At 36.9% G+C, this 26,555-nt stretch overlaps 1 protein-coding gene across 15 annotated transcripts in view; it reads left to right on the forward strand.

Moving 5' to 3' along the window:
* The window catches only part of WDFY3 (WD repeat and FYVE domain containing 3), a 277,574-nt gene that overhangs the window by 64,440 nt on the left and 186,579 nt on the right, over positions 1 to 26,555 (forward strand). For 3 of the 15 annotated variants that reach the window (XM_086704669.1, XM_086704667.1, XM_086704673.1), the window contains one exon: positions 25,987 to 26,189. The exons of 10 other annotated variants lie outside the window; for them this stretch is intronic. The gene's annotated coding sequence lies outside the window, so the exon portion shown is untranslated. Of the gene's footprint in view, positions 1 to 15,431; positions 15,482 to 25,986; positions 26,190 to 26,555 lie in introns of all 15 variants that reach the window. 2 more of the 15 variants (XM_086704668.1, XM_086704670.1) reach the window with 2 other exon arrangements.

The raw sequence follows: 26,555 nt of genomic DNA on the forward strand, positions 1-26,555 counted from the left end.
TGATATCATATCATATATTCACATGATATCATATATTCACATGATAACACTGTGTTGGTGACATTTCTCATGTTTTCTTTCCCATGCCATTGCTCCTCACGCCTCCCTCCATTGGCACTGCCTTTATTACTGAAGGATCATTAAAGTATCCATGCCACACTTTGTGTTCAGGCATATTTTCTCAACATATTTTATCATCCTGCTTAATAAGAGTTTTTGTTCTCCTAGTGTGTCAAGTTTTTTATGATCTGCCCATGTCTACCTATTCTGTGCAAGGCTCACCAGTTTTTCCCGAGATTCACCCTGTGCTCCAACTATGCCGGGCTACTAGCAGGGCACATAAGCATGTCTTGTGCCTTCTCTTCTGTACATACCGTCTGTTTGCTGTAACTAAGGTCTGGCCGATTGTCAGCTGAATGAACTCCTGCTCCGTTTCTAAGACTTAGTTCAAATGTCACCTTCTACATTGATAGTTCTTGTTTACTTATTTACTGTTTATTTTAGCAGTTACCACTTCTGTAATAACTTTTAGCTTAACTGTGTTTCCCTAGAGGGTACTTATCTATTACTAACACCTAGCAGAGTACTTGTATATAGAAAGTATTCATAAATAAGAAAATAAAAGTGAACACATACAAAATTTTTGCACGCTTGCTTTGTAATTACTTGAACTCTCTAATTCAGTGTTTTTGATAATTTAGTAAGAGCTAAACTCAACTTTACATTTATGGGGAAAGGGCTTACTGAATTATTTAACTGAGATTGAGGAAGATGTTTACTTGTTTAAAAGAACTGACATTTTTAAGAACCTTTAGATGATTCAGAAGAGTACTTTTATCCAAATCATTTCTATAGTAGGTACAAGACATTTTGGCTATTACTTGAATCAGAAACCAAAGCCTTTATTAACATAACCAGACTTATGTTCTTGAAATGCTGTATTTACTTAACATATATTGTATTGTTTTGATCTTTTACTTATTCTCTTCTCACTGGGTATTCATTTGGATTTGACACCAATTTGCCTTTATCATTTCTTAGCTTGAATCTAAGTATGGTGGAAATTTATTGTAGTTTCCAGTCCTATCTATCTATGTATTTATCTCTCTATCTATCTTTAAGTAGGCACCATGCCCAGTGTGGAGCCAAATGCAGGGCTTGAACTCACGACCCTGAGATCAAGACCTGAGCTGAGATCAAGAGTTGGACATTTAACCAGCTGAGCCAACCAGGTTTCCCTCTAGTTTTGTATTTCTTTTAGATACTTTGATATACATTTAAAAAAATATTTTAAACAAGAGTTATCTGTTTACTGATCTCAGTGATCTATAATCTATAGACCTCAGTGAACCAGGTTTTTTTGTTTTTGTTTTTGTTTTTTTTAACATTTATTTTTGAGAGAGACAGAATGTGAGCAGGGGAGAGGCAGAGAGAGAGAGGGAGACACAGAATCTGAAGCAGGCTCCAGACTCTGGGCTGTCAGCACAGAGCCTGACACAGAGCTCAAACTCACAAACTGTGAGATCATGACCTGAGCCAAAGGTGGATGCTCAACTGACTGAGCCACCCAGGCACCTCAGTGATCTAGATTTTCAAATAGGAAAGTCTGTTGATTGAAATAAAAAATGTAGGAATTGAAAAAAAAAAAAAAGAAAGAAAAGGGAATTGAGAAATTTAAGTTCTCCTCATTTACAGATGTACATAGTTGGTTTTTTTTTTAAGTTTATGTATTTTTGAGAGAGAGTGCATGTGGGGCGGAGCAGAGAGAGAGGGAGACAGAAAATCCCAAGCAGGCTCCACGCTGTCAGCACAGAGCCTGACGTCGGCTCAATCTTGCAAAACGTGAGATTTTGACCTGAGCCAAAATCCGGAGTCAGATGCTCAACTGACTGGGCCTCCCAGACGCTCCTAGATGTACCTACTCTTAACAAATATGTCTAAATTTATCTACAGTAGACAAAACTATTCTTCCTAATGGCAATTGAACAAACTAAATAAAGAATAGGGAAGAAATCTCTGAACTCTGGTGAAATGAGAAAACCACAGTCCCAAGCCTCAGCATGCAAGAAGATCTGGTAGACACTGAACTTTAGAACAAGTTGAGGAACTGTGAAAACATCTTAAATAACAGCACTGAACTCCTGCAAAGCCCATGGCCTCTGGACTACAGAGTGGTAGGCAAGGTGAGGCTGGAGGAAAAGACACAGATACACTTTTTATGCAGAAAACAGTGGGGAGAAGCAGCAGAGTGGAGGAGGTGGTTCACAGAGCTGTCACCTTGGCATCAGTTGATGTAAGGCAGCTAATGAGAAGTAAATCCTGAATCACAATGCAGACAATTGACGGCTTAGCATTTTCCTCTCCTTGCTGTGCCTTAGCCAGACTGGCCTCATTACAGTTCTTCAGCCATGCTAAGCACGTTCTTACCTTGAACCTTTGATTTTGCTTTTCCCTCAGCCTGGAAAATTCTTCCTCTAGAAATCCTTATGGATCACTCCCTCATTCAGATTTCTGTTCTGGCGTTCACCCTTAAGAAAAGCATTCCTTGACCATGCAGACTCCAACAGCAACCTTGGGAACATTCTGTTTTCAAAGCTTACTTATTTTTCTTTATAGTCATCTCACTACCAGGCCTATGTATTGATTTTTTTTTTCTCTTCCCTACCAGAATTTAAACTCTAAAAGGACACATAGTAGGCTTCTGTTCCCCCTCTGTGTTCCTAGCACCTAGAGCCTGGCACATAGTGGTTGCTTAGTAAATATTTGTTGAATAGATTATTAAGCAAATAAATGAGGTCTTCTAGTAGGCAATATAGAATTAATTCTTGTACCTTGTAAAAACTGAGACCCATGTTGAGAGGCTTAAGAGACATTATCAGCAAAGAGCAATAATTTGTCATTTTGATCCTGATTCATATAACTATAAAAATGACATTTATGAAATAATTGACCATTGGAACCCTGGATATTTAAGGTTGTATTGTAGCACTATAAATCAATCAGGATTTAGTTGCAAAGAACAGAATCCGTGCTAGCCCGTTACAGCAGGAAGATACTTATTGCAGGTTTTTCATGGCTTACAGAGAGAAGGAAGGGGCTGAACAAACAGATTTAGGCTATAGGTCTTGACCTTTGCAAACCTTTCCTAGTGCTCTACCACAGAGCTGGACCATCCACCGATCTGCTTTTTCTGTAGATCCAGATACAGTTGAAAGGATTAGCAAACTATGGCCTATAGGCAACATCTGCTCAAAACTGTTTATGTATGACCCTCTGGTTAAGAGTGGTTTTTATATTTTTTAATGGATGGATAAAAAAGAATGTTTTGTGGCACCTAAAAATTATATGAAATTCAACTCTCGGTGTTCATACATAAAGTTTTATTAAAACATGGCCACACTTATCACTTACCTATCACTTATCGTTCCTTTCACACCACGATGACAGTGTTGAATTGTTGCACATGGTAAAATATTGATTATCTGGCCCTTAACAGAAAGAAGTTTGCCAGCCTTACCTCTGGAATACTCCCTCTCAGTGCCATTTTAGGAAGCTATCTCTACTGCTGTTTGCTCTACAGACATGTATTGCTGTATGGTCAGTATTATGGGCCAGCCAAATGGATGTGTCATACCCTGCTTCCCTACTGGATACAGAGATCTCTGCTAACACTGCAGCTAAAAATGTAAATGTCAGCAAGAGTGTGATCTCTGCTTCACTCTTGCCTTTCAGAATTTGGGCAAGTAAGTTTGATTGGCTCAACCTAAATTACAACAAGCCCCTGTTCACATAGGAGCCTGGAAACCCTGCCATTTGATTTATAGCCTCTATAATACATGCAGGCACATTGTAGAAACAGGGTAGAACGGAGGTTGAGCTCTAATCCCCACCATATTTCTCACACACTAGATGTAACAATTTGGAACAGATAGGCTCTAACTTTGTTCATTAAAATAATTTTTTTCTAATTCAGAGTCATTGGCTAGTTTAGCCAATGTTTATTACATAATTAATTTATTACATAATTAATTCTAATTATGTAATAACTAGACATTGATTATCTACTTATGTGATAGTCACACCACATGTATTCTGACATTCCTTTTTAACAGCACTATAAAGCCAGTACCATAGTTATATCCATTTCACAGTTAAAGGAAACGTGGCTTAATGGTAGTTTGATTAATTTTCCTGAGGTCGAATAGATACTGAGTGGAGGGACAGAGTTGAAAACCCATGTCTTACTGACTCCAGAACGCTTTTACTACCATCCTTGACTCTTGCCAGTCTATTGCTTTTCCATCAGTGCTGCAGCATTTTTATGAATCTGCCAGAAATTTTACATCACATACTGAGAACATTTAAACGTTCTAATTTAGTTCTCATTGCCTTTACAGAAGTTACAACCTCTTAGCTTTGTTTCTTCAGTAAAAGCGGACTAATAGATTATATCCTCTTTTTTTTTTTTTGCATAATTTGATTCATACTTAATGCAAAAGGTCTCTGAACATACAACACTGTATATAATCTATTATTTTCTTAGACAAAAAACAATAGATATTTTAGTATTGATACTAAATTTATGTTTTGTGAGAAACACATGAATAAACTAAGCACAATATTCATATCAGGGAATAATAACTTGCTCTTAGCAACTCCACAAAGAATAGAGACTTTGCCCTTAAAGTAGCAGAGTATGTTAAATCAGGCCAATCAGATAAGGATTTAGGGAAACATTTCCTGTGAGAGTATTTTGGTGAAAGAGTATTTTTAATTTAGATCCTTAGTCATAATATCCTAACTTTTTGAGGTTAAGTCTAAATATCTTCAGGGCTAGGCCTTGGGAAAAAATAAATAAAAGTGCAAAATCAAACTGAAAGAGAAGAAGAAGAGACCTAATGAAGTAAATAAAATATAAGCTTCTGAAGTGCTAGTGAGGTGTGAACACAGTGGTGGGCTGATTAGTGTTTAACTGTGCCATCTAGTAAAAAGCCCCAAGAAACACTGATTTTTAGCATATGTTGATTTCTTTGGTATAAATATTCTCACCATGGCTGGTTTCAGTCTATTAATGGTTTGACAACTGGCTTTTCACAATCTGAAAATTTAGCCATCGGCTCAGGTAAACTGGTATGAGCTGGCCTTACCACACCACTTAGCTTAGCCTAGAAACAAGGTAAAAACAGACAAGGCGGAAATACTTCACATTTACATTTATAGGGAAAATACTTTATGAGTATAAAGAGTTTCTCTTTTTTATTTTTATTTTTTAAGTTTTATGTAAATTCCATTTTGTTAACAGACAGTATAATATTAGTTCCAGATGTGCAATGTAGTAAGAGAAAGACAAATACCATATGATGTCACTCCTCTATGGGATTGAATTTCTTTTAAGTCAAAGTGTCACCTTATTAAAAAAAAAAAAAAGTATTTTATTCACAGAAGAAATGAGATGAATAGTTTCTATTGATGTTGGAATAAATTTTTTCTATGGCTGTTATCTCCTAGTTTCTCTTTAATGAGAAAAATTGCTCAGAACTTGTTAAGTAACATAATATATTGTTGTCTGTAATTGCTAATAATATTCATTTAATTTGTATTTTTCTTTGATGAATCCTACCAGGAAATTATTTCCTTAATATTCTGAATATTATTCTACATTTGGGGTTATGTGGTTGAGTGCATGGTGTGAGGATTAGGGAACACTTCAATTAAAGAGAATAAAAAGCTCAAAGGAAAAGAAAATGTAGTTAGGTGTAGGTGGCATTTCCCTTATGTGTCAGATGTATCTATAGAGATACTAAGAATTTTCTGCCAAGATATTACTCATGAATCATGTTTCTCGTTGCTAGTCTGGTTACACCCTTGGTGGAAGATACACAGAGTAAACATGGGCTTTGTGCATGTGTGTGTTTTTAACTTCCTGGGGATGAAAATACTTGGGATAATTTTGTCCAAATGTTTTAGGGAAGAACAAATAGTACTATCATTGCTAGGAATAGCTAGAAAATAAAATCACAGTTGCTTTCATAAATAAAATTATTTCACAACAACAAAGAGACAGCTTCCATTTAATAGGGAAAGTACTGGACTTGGAATAACATATCCTGAATTCAGATTTCAGCTAATTCTAGTTATTGGGTCTTTTTGGCAAGTTTCTTTAACCTTTCTGAACTTCAGTTTCTTCATCTGTAAAGTACTCATTATACTATTTTGTGGTAGGAAATAAATGAATAAATTTCTGTGAGAATATCTACATTATACTTGGCTGTGGATTTTAAGTGTATTTCCTAGACAAAAACTGATGCAGAGGCAGGAAACAAAAGTTCCGTAGGGATTAACTCCAGCACTGGCTACTAATTGCTGTCCCTTTAGACTCTCAAAATGATTCAAGGGCAGAATGGCTGGTGTTTTCCACTTGGAAAAACTGATTACAAACCAATGTGTAGAAAAGTTTTCGTGTGAAGAATTAACATGCAGAGAACAAAGCTGCACAAACCTGATTGGCTAGAATAGCCTATGCATGGGCCAGTGAATTTCATTTGTTTTTTATTTTTTCCCCTGTTGTTGAAAATCTTTTACAAGTGTACTTTACCTTCCCTGACGTTTTTCTTCTCCATAGCCCTGCCATCATGCAGCTAGGTTAGGGTCCCTGCTGTACTTTTCCCCTAGTGCCTTGTGCTTCACTGGTATCCCGTGCTTCGCCTGTATCACACCCAGACTAAGCTCTGTGAGATCAGATACCATGTCATTCTTAAAAGGGTTGTCATTTCAGAACAAGTGGTAAACGCCATGTGTGCTAATTGTTACTGATATTCACCACTGTATCTCAAGGACCTACCTGGCACAATGGATGATATTTTATAATTTACTCTGGTTTTTTTAAGTTTATATTTATTTATTTTGAGAGAGAGTGAGATGAACACACAAGCAGGGGAGGGGCAGACAGAGAAGGAGAGAGAGAATCCCAAGCAGGTGCTCTGTTGTCAGTGTGGAGCCTGATGCGGGGCCCTAAGTCACACACAGTGAGACCATGACCTGAGCTGAAATCAAGAGTTAGATGCACAACCGACTGAGCCACCCAGGCGCCCCAGATTTTAGTTATCTTAATGTAAATGTATAGTTCTTATATAAAACAGCATTTTTTTTTGGTCTTAGTTTAACTAAATACAGAAGTATTATAAAATACCAGCCAAAATAATCTTCAAAAAGAACTCTTAATTCAGAATATTATACTGCAAAAGTCGTCAATTTGAACCATAGTTCTTATTATATAGCCATAGAGAGAATGGGAGGGAGATTATGGCAAAGTGGTAATGACTCCAAAGTACTAATAGAAGTTGTTCTCCTTTATTAAAGCCAAATCTAGGTTATTGACCACTACAGAACCATGTTGGTATTCCCAGTGTGAGTTTTTGTTAATGGAGATTGTTGGTAGTCTTGTCTGAGAACTAGAAGAAGTTCAGATTTGTCATTAAAAGCTGCATAATTTATTTTGATGTAATAACCCAGTTTTATTTCCTTTTTTCTCTCTGATACTGGAGATCTTTCTGGATCTGAGGGAAGTTGGTGGTCTGGCTCTTCTCTCTTTGAGCCAGATCCTGTTTCCTTAAGGTTTATTGTACATGCCAAATCACCATCACTCCTTCATTCCCAAGGTGATGAAGTCTATCCAGACATTGTACCATTCTAAGAATCACAAATGGCTTTTAAAAGTTTTAGCCAAATATTCCTACACATGTAAATTTTTTTCTTGTTACTTGCAGAGCAGATAAAATCTTTTTTAAGGAATTTTTAAGTGTCACGATTAAAGGGAATTTAAAAGGCTAGATTGAGAAATGGCTAAGAATCACTTTAGAAAAAATACCTACTTGTATCTGATTTAAATGTGGTTCAGTTGAAACTTAAGAAATGAGATGGTTTTTATTTAAGTATTTGATTTCAGTTTTCTTAAAAAAATTTTTTTTTGTTTTGTTTTAGAGAGAGAGTGGGGAAAAAGGGCAGAGGGAGAGGAAGAATCTCTAGCAGGTTCCATGCTCATTGCCCAGCCCAGTGTGGGGCTTGATCCCACAACCCTGGGATCTTGACCTGAGCTGAAATCAAGAGTCAGATGCTCAACTGACTGAGCCACCCAGGCGCCCCAGATTTTAGTTATCTTAATGTAAATGTATAGTTCTTATATAAAACAGCAATTTTTTTTGGTCTTAGTTTAACTAAATACAGAAGTATTATAAAATACCAGCCAAAATAATCTTCAAAAAGAACAAATCTAAAGGTATCACAATCCCAGACTTCAAGATATACTACAAAGCTGTAGTAAGCAACACGGTATAGTACTGGTAAAAAACTAGACACATACATCAGTGGAACAGACTAGAGAGTCCGGATAAACCCATGATTATATGGTCAATATGACAGAGGAGGCAAGAATATACACCATGGAGAAAAGGCTCTCTCTTCAACAAATGGTGTTGGGAAAACTGGACAGGCACATGCAAAAGAATGAAACTGAACCAGTTGCTAACACCATACACAAAAATAAATTCAAAATGAGTTAAAGACAAATGTAAGATCTGAAACCATAAAATTCCTGAAAGTAAACAGAGGCAATAATTTCTTTTGACATCTGCTGTAGAAACATTTTTCTAGATATGTCTCCTCTAAAAAGGGAACAAAAAGTAAAATTAAACTACTGCGATTACACCAAAATAAAAATCTTCTTGTATAGTGAAGGAAACCATCAACAAAACAAAAAGACAATCTACTGAATGGGAAAAGATATTTGTAGATGATATATCTGATAAGAGGTTAATATCCAAAAAATCTAAAGAACTTATGCAACTAAACACCAAATATGTGTGTATACATATATATGTGTATGTATATACACACATATACATGGGTATATATGCATATACCCATGTATATGTGTGTGTATACATATACGATTAAAAATGGCAGAGGACATGAGTAGACATTTTTCCAAAGACCCACAGATGGCTAGCAGACACATGAAAAGATGCTCAACATCACTAACCATCAGAGAAATGCAAATCAAAACCACAATGAGCTATCACCTCACACCTGTCAGAATGGTTAAAATCAAAAACACAAGAAACAAGTGTTGGTAAAGATGTGGAGTAAAGGGAACCCTTGTCCACTATTTGTGGGAATGCAAGCTGGTGCAGCCACTGTGGAAAACAGTATGGAGGTTGATGAAAAAATTTAAAAATTGAAATACATGATCCAGGAATTTTACTATTGGGTATTTACCCAAAGAAAATGAAAACACTGATTTGAAAAGATGTGAACCCCTGCGTTTACTGCATCATTATTTACATTAGTCAAGATATGGAAGCAATCCAAGTGTCCATCGATGGATGGACAACACGGATGTATCTAGAAGGTATCATGCTAAGTGAAATACCATGTGATTTCAGTCATATGTGGAATTTAAGAAACAAAACAAACGAACAAAGAAAAGTGACAGAAAAGCAGACTGTTAAATGTAGAGAGCAAACAGGTAGTTACCAGAGGAGGAGGGGGTGGGGTGGGTGAAGTAGGTGAAAGGGATCAAGAGTACACTTATTGTGATGAGAACTGAGTAATGTATGGAATTGTTGCATCATTATATTGTACACCTGAAACTAATGTAACATTATATGTCAATTATACCTGAATTTTTAAAAAATGAAAAAAAAAAACAAAAAAAAACCCATACACTGCCTTTAGGTCCTCTACCAGTCTGTTTTTCCTGAAGTCATGTATATGTGTCTTACTCACATATCCAGGAACACAGGGCATTTCCTAACTTGCCGCTTATAACTAAGCTAAGAGGTATAAAGTGACATTTCCTTATTTGGTCTTCATTTCTTTGATTATTAAGTAAATTAAAACATTTCTTTACATTTGGCCTTCCAGGTTGCTTGTTCATATCTTTTTTTTATTGGGATTGCTATATTTTTCTTTTTTTTTTTTTAATTCTAAATTACAATCCCTGTGGTTTTAGACATTTCAAGTATCTTCTTCCATTAATTATCTCGCTTTTTTGCTTGGTTCATCATCTTCTTTGCTGAGCCAAAATATTTAATCTTTCATATGATGACATTTTATTTTTGCATATGCAATGTAGTTTTGAATTTATGCTTAAGAAATTCTTATCCAATTCATAAAGATATCCTCATTTGTTTTCTTCTCTTTATAGTTTTACCTCTCATTATTCTGTCTTTAATCTGCCTTGAATCCACCTTTGTATATAGCTTTAGGTAGAAGTCAGTTTGTCATTCTTTCTTCTGACCTCCATCATACACTAGGTTCCTAATACAAGCATGTGTCTGCTTCTGAGCTCTGTCATACATTTCAGTTTGTTTATTCTTACCCGGCCACTGATTTTATTACCATGATTGGCAGAGGTTTATTTTCAAAATTTATAATTACATAATTTGGGGCGCCTGGCTGGCTCAGTCAGTAGAGCATCCAACTCTTGATCCCAGGGTTGTGAGTTCAAGCTCCGTGTTAGGTATGGAGCCTACTTTAAAAAAACAGAAAATAGGGGCATTTCAGTGACTCAGTTGGTTAAGTGCCACACTTGGTATTGACTCAGATCATGATCAACACAGTTTTGTAAGTTCAAGCCCCACATTGGTCTCTGCACTGGCCGTGTGGATCCTACTTGGGATTCTCTCTTTCCTCCCCTACTCGTGCTGTCTCTATCTCTCTCAAAATAAGTAAACTAAAAAAAAAAAAAAATAGGGGCGCCTTGGTGGCTTAGTCAGTTAAGCGTCCGACTTCAGCTCAGTTCATGATCTCACGGTTTGTGGGTTTGAACCCCACATCAGGCTCTGTGCTGACAGCGCAGACCCTGTAGCACACTTTGGATCCTGTGTCTCCCTCTCTCTGTCCCTCCTCTGCATGTTCTGTCTCTCTCTCCTTCAAAAATAAATACACATTAAAAAAAATTAAAAATAACTTTTTAAAAATAGAAAATAAATATAAAATAATACCCAAGTTTCATTAAGTTTTGACAAGTTTCGTTGTTACCTCTTAATGACATTTATATTATGTTTAACACGTTAAGTAGAAACATGATCCATGAAACATTTGTATTGGAAATTCTTGATCAGTTTCTTTAAATGTAATTATATTAGATTCCAAATCCAGGAGTGCCTGGGTGGCTCAGTCGGTTAAGTGTCTGACTCTTGATTTCAGCTCTGGTCATGATCTCTCAGTTCGTGGATTCGAACCTTGTGTGGGGCTCTGCGCTGCCAGTGCAGTACCTGCTTGGGATTCTCTCTCCTTTTTCTCTGCCTGCCCTTCTCTCTTGCCTCTCTCTCTCAAAAATAAATAAACTTAAAAAAAATAAAAAGGAATTCCAAATCCATTTCTTTAAATATAATTAAGTGTAATTACTTAATGGGTCTCTTTTCTCCCCCATTTTTTTGAAGTCCTAAATTTTGGTTTTTTAGCAAAGTCAACAAAAGTGTCTTGGGATGACTGTAGAATAACTTTCTTTTATATAATTTCAGAAAAAAAATAAAGCTGAAAAGTAATCTGTATTTTCTTGAATCCCAAGTCTGGGTGCTGTACTTCCCTGCCTAGAACATCTTGCCCAATCCAAATTGTGATTTTTAGAATGTTTCCTATACTTTGTAGGAGGAAGTTTAGTAACAAAATGAAACTTTATACCCTTCATTATAGAAAATTCTTTTTCTTATAGGTTGTATTTTCTGTTTAAGCAGTTAGATTCAAAAGCCTAGACATTTGAAATAAAATAGTTTTTATATTTAATGTTCATCTCCAAATGCTCTAAGCCTGCTATTAAATATCTGAACTGGGAGATTTCAGTTGTATAGCTTATACTTTTGTTCCCCAGCTCTAGTTGAGATGTTAACTGTAAAACATGTAAAGAGATGAGCAGAATGAGAGTAACAGCTGGGTATGCTTGATCCTCTGGTCTGAAAGAAAAGTCAGTGCTTTTTTTTAGATTTGTTTCCCCAAAACAGTGAGAGTTAGGCTTTATTATAGCATGTTTGAAAAAAATCAACAGACCTAGGGAGCAGTCATCTGTACATCATCAGGGGGTCAGGGCCAATTTGTTTAAAGTAGTATTTTTTTTTTTTAATTTTTTTTTAATTTTTATTTATTTATTTTTTTTAATTTTTTTTTTTTAACGTTTATTTATTTTTGAGACAGAGAGAGAGCATGAACGGGGGAGGGTCAGAGAGAGGGAGACACAGAATCCGAAACAGGCTCCAGGCTCTGAGCTGTCAGCACAGAGCCCGACGCGGGGCTCAAACTCACGGACCGTGAGATCATGACCTGAGCCGAAGGTGCATGCTCAACCGACTGAGACACCCAGGCGCCCCTAAAGTAGTATTTTATATAGTTTTATATATATCATTACATGGCATTCCCTCTAAGAGGAGGATGAAACTAATATAGGAAAAATATGGTAAACTGAGTTGTACTGTTCAAAATTATTCACTTTACTAACTTATTTCCCCAGAATAAAGGGCAGTATATTCAAAATATTGTCAATATTTTGGATGGATTTATAAAATGTATTAGATAGCTAACTGTTAAGAATAGCATTTCTTCTCTTACTCTTCCCCAAAGGTATTTTTTAAAATAGGCTACATGTGATCAACAGTGAAATGATGTAATTAGGACATGGCTATTTGTGGCAATCATTCTTGTGTGTTGGTTGGTATTGGAAGAATAGAGAAATATAGTTTTTGTTAGGGTCAGGCGTAAGGCAGGGTAAAGATAGGAGTCAGAAGCTAAAAAATTTTAGCAGTCAAAGGCTTTATTTGGGCACTAAGGTCTCGGGGGAGGTTCCCTGACTCAGGGGGAGAGAGAGAAAGGAGTCAGGGAAGTCGCACCCAGGTGTGGTGGGGTGGGGTTTTTAAGCTGCAGTGGTTCTGGGGCCTTTTTCCGCGTCAGGTTGTGCTGTCGCTCGGTGATTGGTTGACCTCCAATTCGTTCTGGCAGCTACTAGGGGCTTTTCGTTGGGTTGCGCTGGCAAGTTGGCCGTCCCCTCTACTGTGGTTCAAGGACATCCTAACAGTTTTCGTATTCTTTTCTTTTCTCCTTCCACCCTTCACTCCTTAATTCCCTTCCCTTAACCCTGTTAGTGAGAATGTACCACTCAGGAGAATGTCAATACGTTTTTATATTTCATTTGTAGAAGAATATCTAATGCAAAAAATTAGAAAGGAAACAATAATACCCTGGTTAGCAAAAGCTTATATCCAGTAACAAGTAATTTTTTTGTTTGTAAGATTTCATATCAGGACCCGCCTTTTATACAGTAGGTTTCTTTAAGGATTTTATAAATTTTATAAGTGTTTCATTCATATATCTCTATTAAATGAATAAAGAATATTTAAAATAATTTGGATCGAGGAATGTATGGAAAAGTTAATAAGGAAAGTGTCAGCAGGAAGATTTCCTGCCTCACTCTACCCACGTAACTATCTGTGCAGCCATCCATAATACATTTATTAATTCATCTTCAGTATGTCAAGTATGTAGTGAACACTAAAAAATGGAGCAGAAAAATGTATCTATTTTTAAAAATTCCTAAGTTTTATTTTTTTTTAAATATGTAGGTCACTGATCTCAAACCAGGTTCAATTTATAAAAATGGTAGTGGAGCTGCCTGTTCCCTGGGAAATACCCTCCATGAATGCTAATATGTTTTTACTCTACCTGTGGTAGGTTGACAAATAGCCCCAGGTGGGATCACATTGTGGTGTTGGCTGTTGGCTGCAGGCTCAACCCTGGTGGAGAAGCTTCATGTGGATCCACCAGTGCGTGTTTTTCTAGGTGTTAAGAATGAATATTGTGGATTTGGGATGGGTGGATGATAGTGCCATAGACCTACACATAGGGTAAATGAACAAACATTCTTACCAGAGCTCAAGAATCCATCAGAAAATTATAAATTTTCATTTCCTTTATTACCGATGAGGTTGTGCAGCCTTTCTTAGATTTGTGGCCATTCATTTTCTTGGATAAATTTGTCTTTTGTCCATTTATTTTTTTATTGCATGGTTTGCTTTTCTCAGTGATTTGTAGCCTGTATGTATTTTAGGAATGTAGGAATATTTCGTTCCTAATTTGTGGTATGTATTTTAGGAATGTAGGAATATTTCATTCCTAATTTGTGGCTAGTGTTTACTGTCTTTCTGTTGATTTTTTCATATACAGAAGTTATTAAGTTTTAATTTGATAAGATTAATTTTGTGTGTAGTTTTTTCTTTTTAAGACATTCTTCTTTACCCTGAGGTTATAAAGATATTTTCTAACATTTTCTTACAAATGTTTTAAAAGTTTTGTTTTTCAGATTACTTTCTTAATAGCTTTAGTGGCAAGGACATGGTGAATATAAGCTGTTGAAAGCAGAGCTAGGTAGCTGGAACAGAAAGAGACCTGGGTGAGATAGGGAATGCCATGATGAATATTTATTTGAATCCGTGATCATGTTACTACAATAAGTAAGATCATGAACTATCCATCAGAGGTTCCTGGGCAGAAATGCCTGAGGAGGCCATTTCAGGCAGAGGAAAGACCAGGTAGGGGAAAGCATGAAGGGTTTGAAATTCTAATGTTCCAGGAATAGCGGGTAGGTGACATTCAATGAGCATAAAATGAGGGGAGGGATATTGCAGAAGACAAAGCTGCAAAATTAGATATACAACAGAATTTGAGAAACATTTTTTGCCTTGCAAAGGGTTTTGACTGTATTCCACTGCAAGCAGTCATGTCACTTTTCAGGGAAGTTGTACTGATCTGTTAGGAATTTTAGAAAAATAAATAGAGCCCCACCATGGAGGATTGGTACCCTCACAGGGCCTTGCATGTCGTGGACAGACACTTGCCATTGCTCAGAATCTATTTAGAATATTTTCCCTATAATCAGCTGCAGAGTCTGCAGTGCATTCTTTTGATTATTAGTGGTGCATTTTCAATCTTTGGGAAAGATTTGATATTTAGTAATAGGCAAAAGTTATTTGGAGGAAGTTTAGAAACTAAGGCAAATGAGCAAGCTGGGTAATTCCATTTCTGGTGACACATGATGACATGGATTTTTAGATTTGGCTTATAGAATGTTCTGGAAGCAACTTTCAAGAGGGATTTTAAAAACTGTTTTGAACCATGTCAGCTGCATTATGTGTACATAGCCTTCAAAGATAACTGAGGGATAGAGCAAAATTTACCTGAATGTATGAACTCTGATACTTTGAGAGAAATCAAAGTATAATTCACAATTAAAGCCTTCATCATTGTATAATCAGTCTGCGAAGAAGCCGACACTTACTTTCCCATTCTTATTTTCATCGATATCATTATTATTTCATTTGTACGATTTTACTAATACAATTCTGCACCATCTTTTGTGTTTGTCATTTCCTTTTCCCTGCTTTCAGGTCACAGCGTCTACTCCCGCTCACGCAGGAATGACTTGTTGTTGATAGTGGTAAGCTGACTTCCTCTCCTGCATGTTTCTCATCCTCAGGATTGTTGTTGATGTGTCTATTCCCTGTGGAGGATTCTGGCTTCCTGCCTTGCATTCTGTCATCATCTGCTTACCAACCAACTCTATTAGTGCTGATTTTGGTCCCTTCTGCCCCTGCCTTCCCATTCAGTTCTTACCTTCTGAATTTGTATCAGATTCCCCTAACTTACTTAAAAAAATACACTTCAGGTACCCAACACCTCTGAGCAAAAATGGTCATATGGTAATGGTTTACTTTTTTAAGTAATAAAATTGAATTTAAACAAACCATAAAGAGCGAAGTTGTCTTCTAATAAACCTTCTTGTTTTAAAATAAACAGATAAGGAATTTAGAGAAGAATTTCTCCCTCTGTGGCCTATTTTATTTATTTATTTATTTATTTATTTATTTATTTATTTATTTTTTAAATTTTTTTTCAACGTTTATTTATTTTTGGGACAGAGAGAGACAGAGCATGAACGGGGGAGGGGCAGAGAGAGAGGGAGACACAGAATCGGAAACAGGCTCCAGGCTCTGAGCCATCGGCCCAGAGCCTGACGCGGGGCTCGAACTCACAGACCGCGAGATCGTGACCTGGCTGAAGTCGGACGCTTAACCGACTCCGCCACCCAGGCGCCCCCCTCTGTGGCCTATTTTAAATCACTTTTAACTTACCTTTGGCTTGAGCTGCCTCCAGTTCATTCAACTTGTAAACTTTCATTGATCACTTTTTACTAGTTATCAGTCATTTGTTGCCTGTCTCTTATTTGCCAGGTGTTAAATGTTGGGGGAGAAAGTTTTACTAGTTATCAATCATTTGTTACCTGTCTCTTATTTGCCAAGGGTTAAATGTTGGGGGAAGAAAGTTTCTATTTTTTTTTTTTTTTAATGGTTATTTATTTATTTTGAGAGAGAGAACACAGGCATGTGGGGAGGAGGGGAGGGACAGAGAGAGAGAGAGAGAGAGAGAGAGAGAATCTCAAGCAGGTTCCATACTGTTAATTGCACAGCCAAACACAGGGCTCGATCTCATGAAACATGAGATCATGACCTGGGCCGAAATCAAGAGTCAGACGCTTAACTTACTGAGCCACCAAGCGCCCGTGTGGGAGAAAGTTGAATAGGACATGGTCTTTGCCTTCCATAATCTTGTATTTGTCCAGTGTTGGAAAAAAACCAAATTAACAGTTACGTAACAGTGTGAAAAATGCTGTGATGAAGATATACACAGGATTGTATGGTGACAAAGAAGAGAGCATCCCTATCAAATTGGGAGATTGGGTAATGCTTTCTAGAAGAGGGACAGTTGAACTGGGATCTAAAGTGTGATTAATAGGTAAATTAGAGGCCTGGAGTGCCCCCCCCCCCCCCAGCACCACGGTTCAGAGTGTGGGCAGGCATAGAAGTGTGAAGGCACAGCAGGGAGACCTGCTTAAGGTAAGGTATAGTAGCAGTAAAGTGGAAGGGTAGGAGGTGAATAGGGTTACTAGATCTAGGCGGGGGCCACATAATGAAAAGCCTTGAAATTCATACTTTCCTAAAAGCTGTGGGAATCGTTTGTTCATTGATTCATTTCTACTGTGTATTAAATCCTTGGCTAGGTGTTAAGGATTTGAGAAGCGCAGATGGCTTTGAGGGAATTTGTAGGTTAGTGAAAGAAATTGGTAAGTAAGGAGAAATGATCTTTGAGGAAGTTGGTAACTTGAAAGGTAAGTGGTTGTTGATGTGATTCCTCCCCACCCCCCGGAGATGTTTAAGAATGGTGAAGATTTTCTATAGGAAGAGAACTAGGATACATACACTATAAGTTCTTAAGAATTTTATGTGTCATATGTTTTCGTCTGTGTGAAGAATAGTAAAACTAGCACATTCAGAATATCTGGACATAAAATCTGATATTCTCACATACCAGGTGTATGACCATATGTAAGTTAATCTTAATATTCAATCACCCATTATCTACTGTGAACTCAAAACAAAGTTAACTGAAATTTGGTTCCCACCATGAGGAAATTACAGACTAATGGGAGTAAATAGTAATATTGGTATATGTATATTGCAGTAGAATGAGTCTTGATGGCTGTCACTGAGCTCTTGCGCTAGGTATTAATTTTAGTGCTTTTCTTGTGGTAACTCATTTGGTGAAGTACATTACAAAAACACTGCGAGGTGGGTTCTGATAGTTACTGTCTTTTTACACGTGAGGAATCTGATGCACAAAGATAGCAACCAACCTAGTCAAGTTACACAGCTCCTGCAGCTAGGATTTGAACCCAGGCAATTAATTGCAAAATTTGTGTAACCACTATGCTATACTTTTTAATGATGAATATTCTACAATAGACTATCATTGAAGTACTATGGTAGGATAAAATGTAGCATAACACACTCTGGCTAGAGAGTTGAGAAAGAACTTCTCTGAAAAGTGACCTCAGAGCTGTTTTAAGGCTGCTAGGAAAAGTGAAGGAGGGACATCCTTGGCAGGTAACACACAAACACACAGAGGACTAAAAACCCGACCAGGCTGGGAGATACTTTCAGTGTGGCAGAATTAACAGCAAGAGAATTAGCTTAGTAAGAGAGGAGGCTGGAAGTATTCATGAGACCAGCGTGTCTAAGGACTTAGATTAAGGTATTTCAATTTATTCTTAGGCAGTAAGGAAATCAACAGAGGTTTTAAATCAGAATTGATGTGATATCTCCTTTGTTTTTCAGGAGATAATTTAGGAGCTTTAGGAAGGTATGCTCTAGGCAAGAATACCAATCACATGTTAATGAGATTTAGACTAATTTTATAGATTATTTCAAAGAAACAGCTTTTTTATCCTTATATTGTTTTTCTGTTTTTAGTTTCATTGATTTTTGCCCTAATTTGTTATTTCCTTCCATTTCTTGAAGTTTAAATTGTTCTTCTTTTTCTCCTTTCCTAAGGTAGAATTTTAGCTCTTTTTTCTTTTGTAATCTATGTATTGAGTGCTACAAATGTCCCTCAAAAAACATCTTTCACTGTATTTTATACATTTTGGCAAGTTGTATTTTCATTTTGTTCAAAATGTTTGTAAATTTTTCTTGATACTTCTTCCATGTGTTATTTAAAGGTGTGTTATTTGGGGCGCCTGGGTGGCTCAGTTGGCTGAGCGTCCAACTCTTGATTTCAGCTCAGGTCATGATCCCAGTGTCCTAGGATCAAGCCCTGTGTTTGGCTCCGTGCCGAGCTTCAAGCCTGCTTGAGATTCTCTTTCTTCCTTTGCTCTCGCCTCCTTGCATTTGCTCTCTCTCTCTCTCTAAAATAAAATAAGGGGGTATTATTTAATTTTAAATATTTGGCCTTTCTAGCTGTCTTATGTTACTGATTTTCTGTTTAATTCCATTGTAATTTTAGAACATACTTTGTTCTAAAATTTTTAAAGTGTATTTATGGCACAATGTGTGGTTTATCTTGAAGTATGTCCCATGTGAGTTTGAGAAGAATGTGTATTCTCTTGTTGGATAGAGTGTTCTATAAATATCAACTGTGGATCCAATTGATTGATAGTACTGTTCAGTAAACTGTCTCTATTGATTTCCTGCACACCTGATCCCTGATCTGTCAATTATTGTAGGAGAGCTGTTGAAGACTCTTTCTCCCTTTGATTCTATCAGTTTTAAATGTTTGTTTATTTTTGAGATAGAGAGCCAGACTGCATGAGCAGGGGAGGGGCAGAGAGAGAGGGAGACAGAGAATTCAAAGCAGGCTCCATGCTGTCAGTGCAGAGCCCAATGTAGGGCTCAAACCCACGAACCATGAGATCATGACCTGAGCTGAAACCAAGAGTCGGACACTCAACTGACTGAGCCACCCAGGCACCCCTGATTCTATCAGTTTTTTGCCTTACGTTGGTTGATACTCTTGGTTAGGCTCATACATGTTAAGGATTGTTACCTTCTTGGAGAATTGACCCTTTTGTCAGTATTGTCATGACCCTCTTTGTCTCTGATATTTTTCCTTGTTCTAAAGACTGTTGTCTAAAATTAATATAGCTACTTCAGCTTTCTTCTGAAGTTAGCATTGTGTATCTTTCTCCATCTCTTTACTTTTAACGTGTCTGATTACAGTAAAACCTTGGTTTGTGAGCACAATTCATTCCAGAAGTATGCTTGTAATCCAAAGCACTTGTATATCAAAGTGAATTTCCCCTTACAAAATAATGGAGACTCAGATGATTCATTCCACAACCCTGTAATACTCATATAAAAATGATTACAATACTGTAATATAATACAAAATATAAGGAAAAATAAAAAAATCAACCCGCACTTACCTTTGAAAATCTTGGTGGCTGGTGTGAGGGAGACAACAGAAAGGAGGGTCATTGTGTAAGATGACTTTCACTATCACTAACGGATGTTGACTACAGTACAGTATTAAACTCTTGTCATATACTGTATTTAGTGTAACTGGCAATAAGGCAGCAGAGGAAAGGGTCTGTGTCCTGCAGGTAGCCTGACCTAGAATGAAGCAAAGCATTCCTAAGCTTATTCTTGTATGGAAAAGCAAAAGAGTGTCCATAGGTGCTTTGAAGTGACAAAAAATACACCAGTGTCAGTTGTGGGCACCTTCCAGTGTTCTGAAAAATCACTCATTTCTGCCAGACACCACGGCCTGATACCAAGCATCTGAGCATGGGAGAATATCACCCACAATCCCACAGTGAAAGAGAGAAGAACCATTGGCTCAGTTGTGATCATGTGACATTTGGCATCTTGGACTACTTGTATTGCAAGACATCGCTCATTTGTCAAGTTAAAATTTATTAGAAATGTTGGCTCATCTTGTGGGATGCTCACAGAACAACTTACTTGCAATCCAAGGCTTTACTGTTATTTACATTTAAAGTGACTTTCTTGGGGCGCCTGGGTGGCTCGGTCGGTTAGGCGTCCGACTTCAGCTCAGGTCATGATCTCGCAGTCCGTGAGTTCGAGACCTGCGTCGGGCTCTGTGCTGACTGCTCAGAGCCTGGAGTCTGTTTCAGATTCTGTGTCTCCCTCTCTCTCTCTGACCCTCCCCCGTTCATGCTCTGTCTCTCTCTGTCTCAAAAATAAGTAAACGTTAAAAAAAAATTTTTCAAAAAAGTGACTTTCTTGTAGACACCATGTAGTTGGGATGTATTTTTTAATCCCCTGTGATAGCCTCTTATCTTTTAATTGGTGCATTTAGACTATTCAGATCTAAAGTGATTATTGATCTAGTTGGATTAATATCTGTCATATTTTTAATTTTCCTCTTTGTTGCATTTGTTCTGTTTCCCCCATCCTTTTCTGCCTTTTCTAGTTTTAACTGGTTTTAACATGATTTCATTTTATCTTCTCTCGGCATATCAATTACTTTTATTTTAAAAAAAGTTAGTGGTTGCCTTAGAGTATGAATTTTTTACTAATCTTTATCTGCCTACAAGTAACACTATTATTAAGGTATAATACAGGTATCTTACTACATTATTCCTAATTCCTCCCTCCTGTCCCTTTATGAGATTGCTGTCATTCATCTCATTAATTCACAATACAGTATTACTATTATTATTTTAAAAACAATTCTTAGATCAATTAAGAATAATCAAAGATTACACCAAAATTAAAAGTTTTTGTACAGCAAAAGAAACAATCAACTTAATAAAAAGACAACCAACTGAATGGGAGAAGATATTTGCAAATTCTGTATCTGGTAAGGGGTTAATAATATACAAAATATATAGGGGCGCCTGGGTGGCTCAGTCAGTTAAGCGTCCAACTCTTGGTTTCCACTCAGGTCATGATGTCATGCTTCGTGAGTTTGAGCCCCACAGCAGACGCCACACTGACAGTATGGAGCCTGTGTGGGACTCTCTCTCCCTGCCTCTCTCTGTCCCTCCCCCACTTGCACTCTCTGTCAAAATAAATAAGCTTAAAAAAACAAAGAAACCCAAAACATAATAAAGAACTAACACAACTCAACACCAAAAAAAACAAATAATACAATTAAAAATGGTCAGGACACATGAGTAGACATGTTTCCACAAAGACATACATATGGCCAGCAGACAAATGAAAAGATGCTCCACATCACTAATCATCAGAGAAATGCAATCAAAACCACAATGAGATATCACCTCATACCTGTCAGAATGGCTAAAATCAAAAACACAAGAAATAACAAGTGCTGGCAAGGATGTGGAGAAAAGGGAATCCTTGCAAGCTGGTGCAGCCCCTAAGGAAAACAGTATGAAGGGTCCTCAAACAACTTAAAACTGGAAATGCCATATGATCCAGTAATGTCACTAGTAAGTATTTACCCAAAGAAAATGAAAACACTAATTTGAAAAGATATATGCACCCCTTTGTTTATTGCAGCATTATTTACAATGGCCAGGATATGGAAGCAACCCAGGTGTCTGTCCATAAGTGAATGGATAAAGGAGGTGTGGTGTATATATACAATGGAATATTACTCCACCATTAAAAAAGAGTGAAACGTTGCCATTTGCAACAACATGGTTGAAGCTAGAGGATATAATGCTAAATGAAATAAGTCAGAGAAAGATAAATACCATATGATTTCACTCATAATGTGGAATTTAAGAAGCAAAACAAAGAAAAAAGAAAAAAAAACCCAACTGAGAACTATAGAGAACAAACTGATGGTTACTGGAGGTGAGGTAGGGGTGATGGGTTAAATAAGTGAGGGGGATTGGGGTGCCTGGGTGGCTCAGTTGGTTGAGCATCTGACTTTGGTTCAGGTAATGATCTCACCGTTCGTGAGTTCCAGCCCCACACTGGGGTCTGTGCTGACAGCTCAGAGCCTTGAGCCTGCTTCGGATTGTTACCCTCTCTCTGCCCCTCCCCCGTTTGCTGTCTGTCTCTCTCTCCCTCGCAAAAAATAAACATTAAAAAAAACTTTAGGTGATGGGGATCAAGAGTACAACTAATCTTTTTTTTTTTTTAATGTGTGTTTTAAGTTTATTCATTTTGTGAGAAAGAGAGAGAGAGTACATGTGCGAACAAGCGGGGGGGGGGGGGGGGGGGGGAGAGAGAATCCTCAGCAGGCTCCACACTGTCAATGCAGAGCCCAATATGAGGCTCAAGCTCACAAACCATGAGATCATGGTCTGAGCCAAAATCAAGAGTTGGATGCTTAACTGACTGAGCCATGTAGGTACCCCAACAGTACACTAATCTTGGTGAGCAATGTATGGAATTGTTGAATCACTATATTGTATACTTGAAACCAATGTAACACTGTATATTAATTATACTTGAATTAAGAAAAAGAATAAAATTTTATTTTACCTTTATTCCTTCTCTGACATTCCTCTTCCTTTTGTTATGTAAATGACTTTCTGACAGTGTATCATTTTCAGTAAAGACCACAGGTTTAGGGGGTGAGAAAGGCAGAGGTTTTGAAAATTAGGATCTTAGAGTGAGATTTCACAATTTGAAATTTGAGAAGTAGAGAAATTCCTAGTGGTGGTAGGTTTAGGGTTATGGCCCTGAAGGTTTGGGACCTGCTAATATGCATCTCACTGCTGAGGTCAATGCACTGTGCCATCCACTGAGGATATTGGTAAATGATGACAGAGCTGAATGGCTTGTACTAGAATTAAGTGGAGGTATGTAGAATGCAAAAATGTGTTGGTATTAGGCAACCTTCAACTACAGAAGCATCATGCTATCTACTTTTGTGGGTGTTTTACAAAATTCAGAATGCAATTTGCATGAAAATACACTTTCAGAGAGTGCTGGGGATTTCAGGTAAGCCTATAAAATTTATTTATTTATTCCATAATATAATTTAATTACACTGGATTCATCATATCAAATACTCCAACTGCCATTTAACTATTAGAGTAAATTTGCCTTTGGAGTTCTCAAAACAGCAGTGCAGCCTGTTAGAAGTAGGGGTTCAAGAATGGTGTCAGGGAGATGTCAAAAATGGTTGCTTGTACTTGGAAATCATATGTGAAATGTTCTTAAATGGATGGGAGTTGCTTTTGACTTTGGAATATGCTTTTGCCTATGAAGAGAGAAAAGCACAGCAAAAAGATGTTTTGAGAAGTTGTCCAGTATGTGTATGGATGATGAGTATACAGATGGGCTGGGAAGGATGAAGGGATATTGGGAATAGGTCTTAAGTAATTATATTTTGCCATATAAGTGAGGTCGCTGACCTTATAAAATCTTACAGATGAGGCTATAATCTGATAACAAGTGTCCTTGTAAGGCAAAAAATGCTTCAACAGGCAGAAAAGTTAAATTCTAATTTAGGACTGTATCTGTAGGTCTTTTTCTCTTTTTCTTTTTTTTTTTTTTTAATAGATCTTTTTCAGTGTACATACATGTTAGATTGTTGGGTTATAGACCCAGTTCATGGGGAACCTCTCCAAGTTTTGTCCTTTACTCTTCAAAAGTGTAAGAAGTTTTGCTTGTACTCTTTACAGTGAAGAAAAAAAAGTAGGGTTTTTTTCCACAGAAAGTTTAAGAACAAAAAGCTGAGAAATTGCTAGTAATTCTTTGATTTCTCTTAGCAATGTGAGATATTTGTTTTTTCTCTTGTGGAATTAAGGGGCTATTTAGAAAAGCTATTTTAAGCTTTTAGCTGAGCTGCTCAGAGGCAGCTAGTTACTTGACAAATATATTTTTTTAAATGTAGGCTATTTCTTTGTTTTATACCCTTCTATAATTTAAATAATGGCAGACTTCTTAAAGACTTTTGGTGGGGGGGGTGGGGTGTGGGGAGAAGGTTAAAGTATCTGGAATTTTCAAGCATTAACATAGGAGATTAGAATAAGAAATACTGTCTGGGCTCATTGCAGTAATTATCTCATTGCTATTTAAATAACCCCCTGTTGGCAGGATGGCAGTACAAACACTTTTCCCTTGTGAAACAAAATAGGGTTTGTATTAGAAAACCAGTTCTTATAAAGAATAATCTTTACAAATATTTTGAAAACCTCTAATAACATTACCTCCAGAATAATCATTGTGGTATATTATTATTATTATTATTATTATTATTATTATTATTATATTTTGCATCTCTTCTATATTACTTTATAAGCCTCTTATTGAGCATCTAACAAAGGAATAAATATTTTGTTAATGTTTTATCGTTGTGTAAATCTCTAAAACCTAGTACTGTAATGGCTTGAACTGTTTTCCTTCCTTGCTGAAGTAACTAAAAATGTAAATGAAAAGGATTAAATGTTTCGTGATTAAGCTATAAAGAAAGAAAAAAGAATTGTTGAGTGTAACTAATGTGCTTGGCACGTAATAGAAATGAAGTTCTTTTAGTATGCATAACCAAAAGGCTGTGAGGAAAGATTTTACAGATGAGAGAAACCCAGGATTCAAGGGGGTTCACCTGAAGTTACCTATTTCATACGGGTATGTTTGTACAGGTTTGACTGAAAAGTGCTTATTCTTTTTAGTCTTTCACTGCTGAGGAGTATTGTAAACATGATAGTTCTTGGTCTGAATACTACTTTAAATATGAATATTGGAGTGGAAATAAAGCAATGAACCAGCAATCTAATATGCTTAAGTGTTTCTTGGTAAGTTTGGAGAAAAAAGAGGAATCTGAATTTTTTCCATTACTGCAATTATCTCAGTGAGAAATACCAGTAAACCTACTTAGCTGATTGATATGTATCCTTTTGTATCAGATAAATCTTAAATAGAGACAGTACAATAGCATTATTGCATCTAGTTAATGTTGGTCGTTATGTGATAGTGTGTTTTTTTTTTTTTTAATGAAAGTTTGTTAGTTTAGACTTTTAAGAAAAATCAAAGATTTCTTTCCCATTGTAACTGCTGCTTGGTGATAAACAAACATGCTAAAGTGTCAGTTTCCAAGAATTGAATAATTTAAAATAGGCATGTGAATATGAGTAAGCCGGAAGGGTACTTGAACGGGAGGTGGGAGGCATGGATTCTCATCCAGTTCCTTATTACTGTGAGATTTTGAGCAAGTTGCTCTTGTCTCAGGGCCTTGCTTAAAGGTGGAGTTAATCCTCTCTTCCATCCACTTGCTTAAGTTAGAATGAAGAGCAAAGGAGATGGTCTGAAAGTGCTTGGAGGCTCTAATTTAGAGTACTACGTGACTTTTTAAAAAATGACATGGATCCCTTGGAAAGCTGGGATCTTTTGCTTAAAGAAACTTTTTGAAGTGTTAGGGGAACGTGAATCTCCTAAATCCTCGCCAGGACTGTCCAGATTATTGAACTCTAGATATGGGCTAAGGAAAAAGAGCAGAGATAAGCATAATCTAAAATGTTAGCTAATTACCATAAGTTTTATAATTTACTTCAAATTTTATTTTTGTTCTGGGACTCTCCAGGACTGTAAATACCACATAGGCTATTTGAATATATTTGTTGAAATCTTTATAACTGGAGGACTTATGTATTTTCCAAGAGTGAAATATGTTAAACAGCTTTGAACTAAACTACCTTTTGTTTTTCATTTTGTGGTTTAGAGGTTCTCTTGGCCGTTTGCCTGTGTGTCTTAGCACCCTGCCCCACGATTGGACCCCTCAGAATATACTGAGTGCTCTCCGCACAGCAGCCCCTCGACACAGATGAGCCCTCGGCAGAGCTCTCTAGGCAGTGTCTGTCTACTCCTCACCTAATATGAGTCACCCCATGCCTCCTGTTGCAGTCGGCTAGAGTGCATAACCAGGTACCCGTGGCCAATATGGAATTCACTCAAAATTCTCAAGGGCAAGCATGTTTAAGATGCCAGTTCTTAGAGTTTTAAAAATCAGTGGACAGAAGTTTAGTAAGTAAAGCTCTAGCCTTGCAGTAATCTTTCATTCCTTAAGAAATGGTCTACTGGCTTATGTGGTTATGAAGCAAAATTAAAAATTAATCTTCAGGCTATTCCTGCTTTTCTACAGATTAGAAAGCAAATTGCTTTTTATCTAAGTTCTGTATATTCATAGTGTCCTCCCAACTTTCCTGGTTTCTTTTGTAAGATGCCCGGTTTTTGTGTCTGAAATTGGCTAATTGCTGGCGCAGTTCATGGTAGTTGAAAAGGGCTGATAGT

The sequence above is a fragment of the Puma concolor genome, chromosome B1, assembly GCF_028749965.1.
Source record: "Puma concolor isolate L17-30 chromosome B1, mPumCon1.1.hap2, whole genome shotgun sequence".
NCBI lineage: Eukaryota > Metazoa > Chordata > Mammalia > Carnivora > Felidae > Puma > Puma concolor.